Raw genomic sequence first — 8,061 nt, 5'->3', positions numbered from 1 at the left:
ATTGGTTAAAGAGGGCAGGGACCAGAGAAAGAGCAGACTATGAGAACAGGAACTGAGAATTGGGAACATTGGGGGAACACAGACCGTGGATCCCATAGTCGACTTGTGGCAGCATGCCTCCGATCTGGTAGATGGCAGGGGTGGACGTGTCATGGGAGGGGCCCTGTCACCAGCAGGCACCATAGAAGTGGGACACTTGTCTGGTCAGGTAGGAGGGGGGGGGGGGGGGTAGCACCTGGAGGGGATTTCACGTTAGCCACAGGGGAGGAGAGGACGTGGGACTGGGATGAAGAGGAGTGGGACAAGATATCATAGACACAGAGTGAAGACAGTTCTTATTTCTAATGAGTCTGAGTGTAGGATAAACGATCGAGGGAATTACACTCCTGTATCTTCTTTTCCTTCTCATAAACTGGCAATCAAATGGGTGTTGAGAGTGATGGTCATGACAATTATGGCACATGGGCTGCAGAACACGTGGGTTACCCTCATGGAGTGAGTGATCACGTTCGCTATGTAGGGAGTCTGCTGAACAGCCTGAAATGAACAGGAGGAAGACACGTGCCCAAAAGGCAAACACTGAAAATGCTTCATGGGTAGTGGGATGTACAGCTTCACGTCACACTGATACACCATAACCTTGACCTTCTCCTGGAGGGAATCCCCCTGAAATTCCAGAATAAAGGTCCTGGTATGAATGTGACTGACCTTAATATCTTTCTGAACATTATGAAAAAAATGGATGTCCTACCATTCCAGATTGGCCCTGACTTCCTCATCAGTTGGAAGGATGAGGTCCTTCTGAGAAATGATTTCCTGAACTATATTCGAAGACTGGTGAGGAGTAATCGACATTGAGACGTCGCCAAGATGCTCACAGACATGGAGGGCTGCAAACAGGCTGGCAGAAAATGTTTAGACCAACAGCAAACTCAGACACATCATACTCAGAAAGTCAACTTCACCGAACACTCTTCGATGGTTTCCATGAAAAATAAGGGCTTGGTGGCGATGAAAGTATTCCTGTCAGTCCTTGTACAAACTTCATAATGGGAAAGTGGTTGTAACCTAAGCTGGTGAGCGTCACCCTCCTCCCAGGGATTTTCCAGGGGAGGGAAAGTCGCAGGGGCAGGGACATAAGAAGTATCACTAACGATATGTTCTTAACTGAAGAGATGGATGCAGAAGAACGGCCAGTTATTTGGAGCTTCATACTTTTGATACTGAAAACGTCCACCCTGATACCACTCATTCTGATTGGAGACTCGCCTACGGGAGCCATCCAAACATAACAAGGCCCATCTAGCAAGGTTATTTCTGGGAGTTCCGATGATCCAGAATGACTAGTGACACACACAGGGAGGTAGCAACTCAGTTATCAGAAGTGTGATCCGTGTATTTTCAGGGGGCTCGACGAAAAGGGTACATGACGACCTCACAGAACGGACTGGTTACTGTGCTGCCATACGGTGTTTGAGAACAGCAGTGTCAAGGAAAAGATGGAAGAGGCGATAAGGCCACAGCTGCGCGGCGTAGCCGCACGGTTTGAGCCGTCATATCACGGACTGCGCGGCCCCTTCCGTCGGAGGTTCGTCTTCCCTCGGGCATGGGTGGTTATGATCTTCTTAGCAGAAGTTAGTTTAAGTGCAAGGCTAGGGACCGTTGAGGTAAGCAGTTTGGTCCCTCAGGAATTCACACACATTTGAACATTTTATAAGGCCACACCCCGAAGACTCTAAGTAAGGTGTTATCCCCCATTTGGATGTCCAATGGGTGGCAGCCCCTTTGAGGGATTGATTCGGAAAGGGGAACCAAGAACGCTTAAAAGCAAAGATGAAGAAAACAACAAAAGGAACAAAATCCTAAGTTATAGCAGGAAACCAGGAGGATAGCCAGGTCGACATGAACAAGGACACAAGAGAGTGGAAGGAGGAGGCAGAGAGGAAGGAGGAGGCAGAGGTGAAAGACAGGGAAAGGAATGCAACCTGGGGAAGAAGAAAGGTCCACAATAGCTCAGGCCCCGTGTGCGTCAAGCACAAACTCATGTAAGAGCCGTGAGCCCCGTAGGAACTACTAAAATACAGGGTGATTCAAAAAAGAATACCACAACTTTAAAAATGTGTATTTAATGAAAGAAACATAATATAACCTTCTGTTATACATCATTTATTTAAAAAGGTTTTTTTTCACTCAAAAACTTCAGAGATGTTCAATATGGCCCCCTCCAGACACTCGAGCAATATCAACCCGATACTCCAACTCGTTCCACACTCTCTGTAACATATCAGGCGTAACAGTTTGGATAGCTGCTGTTATTTCTCGTTTCAAATCATCAATGGTGGCTGGGAGAGGTGGCCGAAACACCATATCCTTAACATACCCCCATAAGAAAAAATCGCAGGGGGTAAGATCAGGGCTTCTTGGAGGCCAGTGATGAAGTGCTCTGTCACGGGCTGCCTGACGGCCGATCCATCGCCTCGGGTAGCTGACGTTCAGGTAGTTACGGACAGATAAGTGCCAATGTGGTGGCGCTCCATCCTGCTGAAATATGAATTGTTGTGCTTCTTGTTCGAGCTGAGGGAACAGCCAATTCTCTAACGTGCTACATTTTCATCACTCGTTCTCGGCCGTCCAGAACTTTTCCCTTTGTACAAACACCCATTCTCTGTAAACTGTTTATACCAACGTTTAATACACCACCTATCAGGAGGTTTAACACCATACTTCGTTCGAAATGCACGCTGAACAACTGTCGTCGATTCACTTCTGCCGTACTCAATAACACAAAAAGCTTTCTGTTGAGCGGTCGCCATCTTAGCATCAACTGACGCTGACGCCTAGTCAACAGCGCCTCAAGCGAACAAATGTACAACTAAATGAAACTTTATAGCTCCCTTAATTCGCCGACAGATAGTGCTTAGCTCTGCCTTTTGTCGTTGCAGAGTTTTAAATTCCTAAAGTTGTGGTATTCTTTTTGAATCACCCTGTATATTTGCGTCCCCCAGTCACTTCCACTACTCAGTCAATTGCTCCCGCTAAACCGACGCATCAGTACTCAGAATACAGCATTTAATTCAGCTCTATTCTTAAATGCCTGCTGTACCATATATGTAACACTATGAAATATAATTTATTAACGGAACTGACCTGTACTTTATATTTGACCCTTCCGTGGTGCAAATACGGCAGTTATAATTTTTTTTCTCTTTATTACTTGGTAATTCCGTCCATTGGGGGTTACACGAGAGTCCTCGGTGTCGTCGACAGGCACGCCTCTGGGTTTGTGGCATCGTGCAGAGCCACGCGTCTGCGGCCGTGAGGGGATGGGTTCCGCCTGCCAGCAACTGGCGTCCCTCCCTCACAGACCACTCAATGAGCCTGTGGCGTTCGGCGCTAATTAAAACTGCAGCCAATATCGCGACCACCGGCCACTTGCACCCCCTCCCCCCTCCCCTCTTTCCCGTCCCCGTGACCGCAGCAGGCGCCGACACCGCAAAAAACTCCAGAGTCATCCAGCGCCCACCGCCAGCCCTTGTACGCGTTTTGCGCCCGCGCGCTGCCACAGAGACCGCAGTGAGGGTGCTCAGCCCAGGGCGGCGTCCGATCCACCTGCTTTGTGGTGGTCGCGCGAACACGGCGAGCACGTGGTCACTCCACGCCGGCAGTTGGTCGCCGCAGCTTTACATCACACGTTGCCTTTGCTTCAAAGTTATATCTCGAGTTTCTGTTTGACACTACGCTGAATGGCTGTTCACAGAAATAGCTATGTGTCTGATCAGTTAGCAAGAGTGTTACAACATTGTGTTACTGCCCAAATGTCATCGTTTCAGAGTTCGGCAGGAAAAATACAGCTGATGTCGCGATGCGCGACTCCATCATTATTTTTGCACGCCTACTGTGTAAATTGGCGTCTCTGTTTGACAGAGCTTTTTACATTCTAAAGAGGAGAACAATCAGCATGTGTGAGGAATATTTCTGCGGACATACATTGAATGGTGGAGATGACGAGACATCGGTTTCTCACTGGGATACCGATACTCACGTTCAGACCATAAAAGTACCAGTTTCTGTCCTGAAGGTTGGCTCTATGCAACAGCTTGCTGTTGATTTCACACTACCACATAACGAGTAACATTAACATAGTACAATGCAATCGACTTGTTCATCCAACTAGTAATTATGCTGCTGAAACTTCCTGGTAGATTAAAACTGTGTGCCGGACCGAGACTCGAACTCGGGACCTTTGCCTTTCGAGGGCAAGTGCTCTACCATCTGAGCCACCCAAGCACGACTCACGCCCCGTCGTTACAGCTTTACTTCTGCCAGTACCCAGGTCCAGAGTTCGAGTCTCGGTCCGGCACACAGTTCTAATCTTCCATGAAGTTTCATATCAGCGCACATTCCGTTGCAGAGTGAAAATCTCATTCTGGAATTATGCTGCTGATGGAACTATGGATGAAGGGATTGACGACGAAATAGATTAAGAAGAATTGTAGAATTGTATGAAGAGAAGGAGGAAGAAGATGGTGAAACTGACGCTGAACAACGAAAGAGGAACGTTGACCTAAAACCAAAACAAGACTAACAACAAGAAGGCAGACCCTAATGAGAAGCCAGAGGAAATGTATGACGACGAAGACGAATACTTAAGAAAGAAAGTAAAAAAAAAAAGAAAAATTGCTGCTAAATTTAAGAAATAAATGAAGCAGAAGATATAAAGTTACCGAGAGGCTGAATTCAGTACTGTGATTCATAATTTGTATTTCTCACAGTTATACTGAAGTGCAGTATTACGTAGCGTACTGTCACGATACTGGCTCTTCCAGCTGTAGAATAGTGTACTTTTGTAAGAACGTAAAGCATTCAGATAGAGCTGTCTATGTTGCCTTTATTAGTAAAGGACTCTATTTCACATTATATTTTACATTACCATTGCTCCTGAACTCATTAAAAATAATCATTTGATAAGATTTTAACATCTTAATATTCATACAGTAGTTTGTAACTGTACGCCCCATACACTACAGACGAGTACTGAAGCAAGTATCCGACTTCTATATGACAGTTTCTTATTTGGAGTCTAAAATTATTGAACCTTGCTTAATGGTCATGTGCTTAAGCTGCCTCAGGGTGTTGTCCTTAAAACCCAGAAAAACGTCCTCCAAATTATGAATATTCGTACACTGCCAAGAACGAGGTGCAATATTCAGAGATGCTGTACATGATGCCATAATGTGTTCTATGCAGACGTCATATGGCTTCATCCACAGTTCAGTTTCTTGCAGTATTGTTTCCTTGCGGTCTATTAGAACAATACTTTTTCCCTCTGCCTTCTCCACCCCAAGTCTTGCATCTTGTGGAGTTCGAGAAGCAGTAAGGCCAGAGGGAGAGGAAAGACGATGATAATTATAGTGCGACCATTTGAGAGCACGACGACAAGATATTTAGCACACAGTAAAACATGTGAGCCCTTATTAGGCTATCCGACTGGACTGCGATATTAACTTATTGCATGACCATTGCCCTGATCGTCATTAGGTAATAAAAAGTTCTATTTCTTCTTAGAAATTGCGCCTTCTTTTGTAGGCTTTGTCATCTTGACATCAGAAGAATTACTACGTAGGGGAGAGTGGGGCCAGAAGTTACCGAGGTAAGTTTTTCCGATTTAAGTAACTCCGCGAGGGAAAGAGATCTGAATAAGAAGTAAACACGTCGTGAAATGATACGCCACAGCGCACCGACGGCAGCCATCGTAAACGGGCTAGTGGTCCCCGGAACATCGAAACGACAGCACGTGCGTCGCTGGTTCACGTAAGTAAATATTTTCGTCTTTAGTATTATTGATCGATCTGACGAATTTTAATGAGTAGCTTTTAGTGTTTCAGTGTTTTATTGTAAGGATTTATCTACTATTTTGGTACAAAATGCGTAAATCACCTGTGTTTCGTAACGTAAGCAATATCTTGCTTTTATTTCAACATGTGTGATTGGGGCTACATGTTCCGTTTTTCGGGGGCACGTTCTGACCTCGGAACAACTTGCTCCAAGTCGTTTGTACCACCAGTGGAATAAAAATATCGTTATTCTTTTCTTTTGTAGTATGAGGACGTATACCCGAAAAATAACACGAGGTTCTGTGTCACAGGTGTTGATGCAAAAACCAGCAGATGCAGTTCTCAACGATGGCAGGAAAATAAAAACTGTTGCCAAAGAATTGGATATTTCTCATATGACTTTATACAGATTTCTCAAAAAGCTAAGATCTGGAGTAAAAAATATCGCGATTGATTACAAAAAAGTGAGATTGGTCTTTAATGAAGAACAGGAAGATAATTTAGCGGAATATCTGTTGCAATGTGCTTCAATTTTATTTAGTCTTCTACCAGAACAAGTCAAAAAGTTAATGTACGAATTTTGGTAAACATTTTTGGAATACAGTGATCAATTAATTGTTATATTTTGATTAATATTCAGTCTTGATCACGTTATGTCTGTTTTAATGAGTAACCGGTTTCGGTTTTTTCTATAAAACCATCATCAGACCCATTGGCTCCCTTGGGTTGGTAGGTGGAGCTCTCCTTGCTGCTGTGCAGTCAACTGATTGACTGCACAGCAGCAAGGAGAGCTCCACCTACCAACCCAAGGGAGCCAATGGGTCTGATGATGGTTTTATAGAAAAAACCGAAACCGGTTACTCATTAAAACAGACATAACGTGATCAAGACTGAATTTTAATCAAAATATAATGTACGAATGTGCACTAAAATACAATGCTCGCAATATTCTACCATCGTGGCACGAAAATAAAGAAGCTGGTCCAGACTGGCTGACTGGTTATTTAAAAAGACATCCTCACCTGTCAATGAGAACACCGGAGTCAACGAGCGCCAGCAGGGCGACAACATTCGACAAACACCGAATTTTTTTACAAAGCTGAGCACAGTGTTCGATAAATAGATATTTTCACCTTCAAGAATATATAATTTAGATGAAACAGGCGTTACCACAGTGCTAAAGCCGAGGAAAGTTATTAGCAAGAAGGGAATGAAGCAATTGGAGTATCTGTTGAACGAGGGATACTGGTTACAGTGGAACTGGCAACAAATGTGTTAGGTCATGCAGTTCCTCCCATGTTTATTTTCCCAAGGTTTAAATACAAGGATCTGTATATAAAAGGCTGACCACCGGAATGCTGACAGCTACGGAGTTCGTGAAATATGTGGATTATTTTATGGAACATACTAAACCATCAACTGCAGATCCGATTTTGCAGTTGCTCAATAATCGCCAATCTCATACTGACATCAATATGGTGGAAAAAGCGAAATCTGACTCCATTATAATGCTGTCATTCTTGCCTCATTGTACACATCGGCCACAGCCATTGGATGCTGGAGTAAATGCACCTTTCAAAAGGTAATGTGCACTGCTGTAGATTTGTGTCAGCAAGTCTAGGAACGCCTCAACTGGATTTTGGCTTCAACATGTAGAAAAAGTCTTTTACGTTTTTACGCGTACTGTCATTAGCATTTCTGATGGGGATCTCAAAGGAATTGCCAGACGATCCCCACTCCCTTCGCTCCCCCAAATCACTCGCCCACCCACTTGCTATATTAGTTAACTGAGTCGCGTAGATGACAAGATCAGACTTGAATCCATGTATCGCTTCTCTTTGTTTTTGAATATACGAGCCTAAAACGTAAACAGGCAATTTGGCACTATAGGAGGCCCTAGGACACTGGAAAGCAAGTGTGCAAAATTTATCCAATATATAATTAAACTAAGTTAGGAAGGTGACGAAGATACGAGGGTTGGAGATAAATAGTGGCAACTATTTATTCACAGCCTATACAAAAGAATTACATATTTGCACTTGTTACTGTCCTTCAAAGTAGTCACCAGCGTTGTGTAGAACCCGTTGCCAGCGATGTGGAAGGCGTAGTATACCGTTAGCAGAGCCTGTTCTGTTGATGGTGCGAATGGAGCTGTCTACTGTCTGTCGAATCTCTTGAACAGTTCTGAAGCGAATGCCACGAAGTGGTTCCTTCATCTTCGGAATCA

General features: G+C 44.3%; 1 non-coding gene across 1 annotated transcript; it reads right to left on the bottom strand.

Moving 5' to 3' along the window:
* Positions 1-4,213: 4,213 nt before the first annotated feature.
* Trnas-cga (transfer RNA serine (anticodon CGA)) lies at positions 4,214-4,288 on the bottom strand. Its single transcript has one exon. It is a non-coding gene; the product is annotated as a tRNA-Ser (tRNA).
* Between the last annotated feature and the right edge of the window lie 3,773 nt (positions 4,289-8,061).

This window comes from Schistocerca nitens, chromosome 8, assembly GCF_023898315.1.
Source record: "Schistocerca nitens isolate TAMUIC-IGC-003100 chromosome 8, iqSchNite1.1, whole genome shotgun sequence".
Taxonomy (NCBI): Eukaryota; Metazoa; Arthropoda; class Insecta; order Orthoptera; family Acrididae; genus Schistocerca; species Schistocerca nitens.
The sequence above is the reverse complement of the archived record's forward strand: the minus strand, read 5'-3'. Positions and strand labels throughout refer to the sequence as shown.